Genomic DNA, 7999 nt, shown 5'->3' with positions numbered 1-7999 from the left:
CCACAGCTGGGAATCCCAATCTCCAGCATCCCTCATCCCCACAGCTGGGAATCCCAGTCTCCAGCATCCTCCAACCCCATAGCTGGGAATCCCAATCTCCAGCATCCTCCAACCCCATAGCTGGGAATCTCAATCTCCAGCATCCCCAAAACCCATAGCTGGGAATCCCAAACTCCAGTATTCCCCAACCCCATAGCTGGGAATCTCAATCTCCAGCACCCCCCAACCCCATAGCTGGGAATCTCAATCTCCAGCATCCTTCATCCCCACAGCCAGGAATCCCAGTCTCCAGGGGTCCAAATCCCCACAGCCCGGAATCCTTGCCCTTCATCTGGTGACTGTCAGGTGATGTGCTTTTGTTTTTATGCTTTGTTATCTTGAAGTTCTTGTGCTCTGTGGGAGATTTCTAATTGTGGTACAATGAATTCTTCTTTTTTTCCCCCCTTTAAGCTTATCTGACTGGCTTTATGGCCCTTGTAACGAAATGAAATCTGACTAGACAGGAGAGAAATCTGACTAGAAGGAGAGAAAGAAGGATCCATACAGGCAGTGGAAAAGGACAGAGCAATTGGCAGAGTAGGGAAGAGGCTAGCCCAGAGTCCACTTCTGTAACGCGGTTGTAAGAAACTGGGTCTGCAGGGATGTCTCGCTTGCCCCTGCTCAATACCCATTTGCCTTCTTTTAGTACTATTTTACTTTTACTCCAGGAATCAAAAAAAAATTTTCTTTGAACTTCTATTTTTCTGTTTTCTCCAAGTTCATTATTCATTTTTAAAGTATGGTTGACACACACACACACACACACACACACACGATAATAATACAACATTTATGTGAGCTGTAAAATGAACAAGAATGAGATGCAGCTAAGTATTTCTGTCCTAACGGAAACCCCGGTCTCTTCTACCCCTGCCCCACTTCTGTCCACACGAGAAAACTCTTCACACTTGATGGGAGAATCAAGCACAGTGTCCTCTTCTACCTGGTCCACATCCTCAGCAGAAAACGTTGGTGAAGCCAAATGGATCAGTCCTTTTTTTTAGTGATATAATGAATGGGGTGTTGGGGGGTGAGGTGGGGGTGGGGGTGGGAGTTGGGTTAAGTTCATGATAATGAAGGTAAAAATAATTTCTAATAAAAATGATCTCAATATCTGGAGAGGATGGTACAACTGGCTTTTTGGAGATTGGATTCTTCAAATTTTCCTTTATTTTTAAGCTCTATCTCACATCCTGCCGGAAGTTTGCTTTCGTTTTATTTAGCAAGGGATATTTAACTCTCATTAGGAACAAATTCTTCTCTGATAAAATTAATAAATGCAAATTAAAAATTTTATAAGTCCTTCTGATAAGGCTGTATCAGGTATTTTTTTAATGAGTGGGCTGTGAAAAACGTGGATATAGCCGGGCGGTGGTGGCACACGCCTTTAATCCCAGCACTGGGGAGGCAGAGCCAGGCAGATCTCTGTGAGTTCGAGGCCAGCCTGGGCTACAGAGTGAGTTCCAGGAAAGGCGCAAAACTACACAGAGAAACCCTGTCTTGAAAAACCAAAACCAAACCAAACCAAACCAAACCAAACCAAACCAAACCAAACCAAAACAAAACAAAACAAAACAAAACAAAACAAAACACCCATGGATATAATGGTAGCAAAGTGATAAAACAGTGATAATTTCTAGGGAAAACTGAGGAAGAACAGACAAAGAGAGGTTCCTACTTAACCTTCACTCTTTAGTTTTTGTTGTTGTTGTTGTTGTTTTTTAAAGAAATCTGAGGCACTATAAACGTGCTAAGGTCCAGTGACACTCTTAGGTGACTGGTCCATTATGTCATGCACTGTAAATTCCTTTGCGTTCAAATAACACAAATTCGGGTAGTTCTATGGAAAGCTCAATAAATGTGGAGTGCTGATTAATGGGTCAAGGTCAACGTGCTGGGAGGCACGAGCTTTGGATTCTACCTTCAGCAGCGTTTTAAAAAAATTACCGAGAAAAATGTAAGGAAGGTCTGAAATTTGTGAATACCTCACCGATGTTGAAATGAAATAGCATCTGTGTTGAATGAACTAACTGATCTACAAGGAAGTGCTGCAAAAGGAATTCAGAGATGGATGTTAGAGAAAGAAGAAAGGAAGAAGACAGCGATCACATATTGAACATGTATTGCATACGGTTCTATGCAGATTGCAAATGTTATTTACTCTTTCCAATACCCTTCTGAAATGTTAACATCAACTGAGGCAAATAGAACAGAAGTTACAAAATCTTTCCAAGTTCACAACTCGAGGATGTGTTGGAACGAGGATAGGGATAACAGCCAACAATGATATAGCCCTAATTAAGGCCCTAGTTCTGAACTACTGTACAATATTTAGGGTATAAACCCTTGCACCTCAATTTCCCCAAGTAAATTATACAATGGCCCATCCTTCAAAAAAAACCACTTTTTTTTTTCTTTTTGAGAACAAGCACAAACTAGGCCAACAGAGCTTAGAAACATCTTAGTTTGCATTAATAGGAATATTTTATCAAGGATCTGTGGTCACTCTGTACCCTACACCACTCAGCCCCCGCCTGTACAACTTGTCACACTTGAAGGAACACATCCACAAAGACAATAGGCAGGGTCTGTGTGAAAAGAGCAAGAGTCAAGAATGGTGCTCTAGAGAGACTGTGTGGGGATCGTGGAACCAGCTTGGGAAAGACCACAGAGAGAGGCATGCTTATGAGAGTGGGCTGTGCGTGTATGCTGCATTATGTGGAACGGGGATTAGATTATGCTATGTGGTCTCAAGGGAACAGGGAGGGAAAAAAAAAATAGTAGCTAAAACTTAAAAGGGGAGAAATGTTAAATGCCAGGAAGAACTGGCAATGATTATGTATAATGATTACAATTGCCAGAAGATGAAATGGGCTGTCTTGGGGACAGGGCTGCTGTCAGGAGCTGGGTGTGGGAGAATAGTTCCTTGCTGAGAACGTAGTGGAAGCTCCTGACAGGATAGTGCTAGAAGGACCTTCCTGCTGATGTTAAATGGTCATCAGATTCACTAGTGGGAAACCCCATTGTCCACGCAGAGACCAATCTGTATGATATGATCCTCAAGTGACTCTTCGGTACATCCCACTTCCTCCACTCACACACAGACAAATAAATAAAAAGAAAAAAAAAAGAGGAAGAAAGGACGAGGGAAGAGTGAAACTTTGCAGAACTAAGAGCCTCCTCACCCAGCTGTTCACTTGGCCGAATAATGTTGAGAGGCTCACTTAATCTTTCCTGGCCTGCTGGAATTTTGCATTGTTAAAAAGACCATCCTGCGGGGCAGGGTGGCACAGGCTGTGATCCCAGCATTTGAGAGTTGGAGGCATGAGCATCTTTAGTTCAAGGTCATCCGCCTCCATTACAGACTGAGTTCCAGGCCAGCCTGGACTACAGTGTGATCCTGTTCAAAAAATAAAACAATTTCCCTCTGCACCAGCCCCCCAACCAAAAACAAAACAAAACAAAACAAAAACAAAAACAACAACAAAAAACCCTCAACAACAACAACAAAACACAATCCAAAAGCAAATCTGCACCATGGATATTACCAATAGACATGTTAATGGGGATGGGGGAGAACTCAGGAGGCCTCAACCTTATACAACTACAGGTAACTCAGAAATACTGAGAGTGGGAAAAAGAGTCTTCACCAGGGAAGAGCACACCAGTTGGTTATCCAATACCAAATGGTCAGCCCTGAAGACATACATACAATTAGCATTACACACACACACACACACACACACACACACACACACACACACACACACATGGCAACAATGAATGAAAAAAGAGACCATGAATTTAAAGGAGAACAAGGAGGGATATATGAGAGGGTTTGGAGGGAGGAAACGGAAGGAGAAAATGATGTAATTATATAAATAAAACAATTACATTATAAATAAGTATATATTACATAACAGCACACAAATTACAATATAAAAGTATACTACATACATAAAAAATACCAAACAAAAGAAATAATTAAACATAAAATAATGATGGAGGGAAAGGCTATCTTGCTATTTGTCTTATCTACCTTATATGGATTTTAGTGAGCATGCCAGGTTATCTAAAATGTAAAATACTTTAGGCAATTAAACAATAGGAAAACATAATCTTTGGTGACTAGAATGTCAGTTCTGCTTATGATTTATAGGAGGCCCCCTATCTTCTCTGTCACCTCGTTCTTTTCTGATTCTGAGTGTTTTAATTTCTGTTTATTACTTTGTTTAGCATGGATGGCCTTTCCAAGTTTGTTCTGCTTGTCTTGTTCATTTCTTGTAGAGATCTTTGCTTTCTGCTACATTTCAGGGACGGTGCTAGCTACCATTATAGCCACTGTTGGGAAACAAAATGCTGAGGGAGATGTCATCATTTTCCTCAAGGTATTTGCCATTGGTTAAAGACTTCTGTCAATACATCAATAATACAACCCTAAGCAAAATATCTGGATGCCTTAAGAGTGATACAGATAGAACCCCACAGCGGATCACAGGAGAGTAGGGATTCCAAAGTGCTTGGCTGAGCACCGCCCTAGGAGAGCAGGCAATTTACTCTTTCTTCTCACTGTCAGTTCTGCTGGTTCTCTTTAACTTTGTGAATCTTTACATTGGTCTGATTTCTAATTTTTAGTCCCTTTACATTGGCCTGAAGGGAAGAGGTAAGATTCCCACCCTTACATATATACATATGCATATATATTATACAGAAAAAAAGTGAATCTCAGAAAGGTCAAGTATGAGTCATAAACTTTTGTCTAAGACACTGTAACTTTCTCAAGTTGGTTTGTGTCAAAGAATGATTAATAAATTTGTTCTTTTTTAGGTACTATTATACCCAACTGATTCTTTGCTTTATTTTCGGCTGAGGCTGATAACTCCCTTTCATTTATTTACTTATTTAATTTTTTTTGAGACAAGGTCTTAGTATATAAACTAGGCTGGCTTTGAACTTCTTCCATGCTTTTGCCTCCCACAGCTAGGATTACAGACACACGCTACCATGCCCAGGCACTGATATGTGGAAAGATGCTGGAGTCCATAGAGTATAATTTAAAAGGGAATCACAAACAATGGGTCAATAAGCTGTAATAAGATCTGTAAACTCCGTTGATATGACAGTTAAGCTTCACAAGACTCTGCCATGTACCTGCCATTGACTGGTATGTGTAAAGATAAACAAAAATAACAGATTGACTGCTTATAGACTTTCCACTTAGTACTATACATATAGTATATATAATTTATATATATAAAACTTAAATTTTAATTGCTCTTACTATCCGTATTTATAAACAAGGAAAGTAAGTTCTAGAGTGATTAAGAATTTTCTTCTCTCTATGAGCTCGAGGCCAGCCTGGTCTACAGAGTGAGTTCCAGGACAGCCAGGGCTATGAAGAGAAACCCTGTCTTAAAAACAAACAAACAAAAAATTTTTTCCCCTAAGGCTGCTTAACACCAGAATTTCAACTATGATTGTAAAAGGAGGCAAAATAGAAGAAACACAGTTACTTATGTATTTAAATACTTCTGTGTGCACATTTATGCACATATTTAAATTGACTTTCCTAAAATAAGGTTAGGAAATTGGACAATTAAGGCCCCGAGGAGGAACATGCTAAGCATGTGAGGTGGACCTGGGGTTGAAAACAAGCAAAGAGGTGTTGATGGAGGTAAACACGAGCAGCTTGCATTTATAATCTTTATTATAAAAATTAAATCAATTCTCTGAAAGCTATGATTTTTTTCTTAGTTGTATTTTATTTTTATTTATTTATCTATTTTTGTTTTTTTGAGACAGGGTTTCTCTGTGTAGCTTTGCGCCTTTCCTGGAACTCACTTGGTAGCCCAGGCTGGCCTCGAACTCACGGAGATCCGCCTGGCTCTGCCTCCCAAGTGCTGGGATTAAAGGTGTGGGACACCACCGGCTGGCCTTAGTTGTATTTTAAATTTTACAGAACCATTGGAATTTAAAATTCCTTGACACTTATTCTCAAATGAAATAATAATAATCTGAAAAATATTTCAAAAATGGTAAAAGAGTTCATCAAAGTTAGCTGTAAGTTTCTTTTCCTTCCTTAGTGATGAGGACTGTTCCATCCATCACACCAGAGGCTGGAATTCTATTGCGTCCAGGATCAAGTAAGTCTGGTGTATACAGTGTATCTGGCATAGAGAACCTACTCAACAAATGTCCTGGAGAAGAATACTGAATAGACTTAGAGAACAACATGATGCTAATACAAATGGACCACTAATGTTCAGTGTTATTTTTTTAAGTATAATTATCTCAATTCTAAAAGCTCTGTGGTCCCACCGGTTTTCCAGTTAGTAATGACTTGTGAAGAATGACTTCAGTCCCTCCTCCTTTATGCTGTCATACATCAATCCTGGCCAGTTAGAACCTTCCACTGTTACAGATTACTAAACTGCAATGCAAAACCATGCCGTCTAATATTCCAGGGAACTATAGAATAAATTAAAACTATAATATTAATTTTTATTTGTTTTATTTTTTCTGTGACCATGTGCTTTATAAAGAATAACCAATTTATTCACATTGATATATTTTAATGTATCAGTAAATATGCAAATTTACATATTTAAAATTTACAAATTTACACACATCTCATTTTACTGATAGTATTGTGTAATATGAACATTTGACCCCTGTAATGTATATAATTCATTTATGTTAAATGTATTCAAACAAAAATATCTTTATGACCATAAAAATAAAGTATGTCTTCCTGTGGTGGAAGTTGGAGGCAGAAGTGGGCAGTGGGCTAGCTTTTCATATTTTTCATTTTATATAATATGCTAAAAGTAAGTCATAACACTTCACCCAGTAATTACACATTATTAACTCTTGTTGATTTTTAACCCTTCAAGAAGAAGTGCCTTGAACTTCTTTGAAAAATTGTTCTTCACCTGTCTCTTGTCTTAGAAGTTTATCGTTTTGAAAAAAAGGACCTTCAAGCTGTTAAAAACCTATGACATGTTCTGGGCTTCATTTCCTTCATCACAGCCATGCTATGCCTACCTAGTTTGTCCCTGCCTCCTGTCTCTCATGGGCAAAGAAGAGATAGCAGTTAGCATGGCCTTCCGAGTGGTGTATGTGAATTGAAGAGGGGCACTTGTTTCTTCCTGTGAATTGAGTGAAGAGGGATATTTTATGATCTTGGGTATTCTCACTTTAAATACCGTGGTTTTATAGGATTTTTCCTATAAAATTTATTTTCTTTTAAAAATAAACAGTACACTACATCTCTACACACTACTTTGTTTTCTAAACTTCACAAACTTTTTTCTTTATCTGTTTCTCTTTTCCACTCTTACACAGACACACTCGTTCATTTACTCTATTTATGGCTGTGGGAAAAATACCTTAGGGTGGCATCAAGGAAATAAAATGGGTGGGACGAATGTGGTGGCCTGTGCCTTTAATCTCAGCACTCTGGAGACAGAGGCAGTGGGATCTGTGAGTTCAAAGCCAGCCTGATTTGCATAGTGAGTTCCAGGCCAGGCAAGGCTACCTAATCAGACTCTGTCTCAAAAAATAAAGTAACAAGGTTATCTTATTCAGTTTTCTTTTAAATTTTAGGCTATCAGCTACACTATAAAAATCATACTATTTAATCTTCAAAACTTTTTTGTATTTAAGATTCTTGAAAAATTTGGATCTTGGTTAGAAGGAACCCCAAGAAAACATCTGGGTCCTAGAATAGTGCCAATGTGTTGTGGATGCTGAATAACCATTTAATGAAGGCAATCTTGGAAAAGCTTATTTTAATCTTCAAATAAAAACTAAAATCAAATCTAAGAAATGAAGGAGACTAAAAAAACTCATTTACTTAAGATTGCTCAACTAGTTAAGAACTTGAGTGTGAATTTTATTCTTTCCAATTTCTAGGTTTGACTTTTTCTCAGTAACCTCTTGGCTTGTTCATATCAAACTG

This window comes from Peromyscus maniculatus, chromosome 12 (assembly GCF_049852395.1).
Source record: "Peromyscus maniculatus bairdii isolate BWxNUB_F1_BW_parent chromosome 12, HU_Pman_BW_mat_3.1, whole genome shotgun sequence".
Taxonomy (NCBI): Eukaryota; Metazoa; Chordata; class Mammalia; order Rodentia; family Cricetidae; genus Peromyscus; species Peromyscus maniculatus.
Note: the sequence above shows the minus strand (reverse complement) of the source record.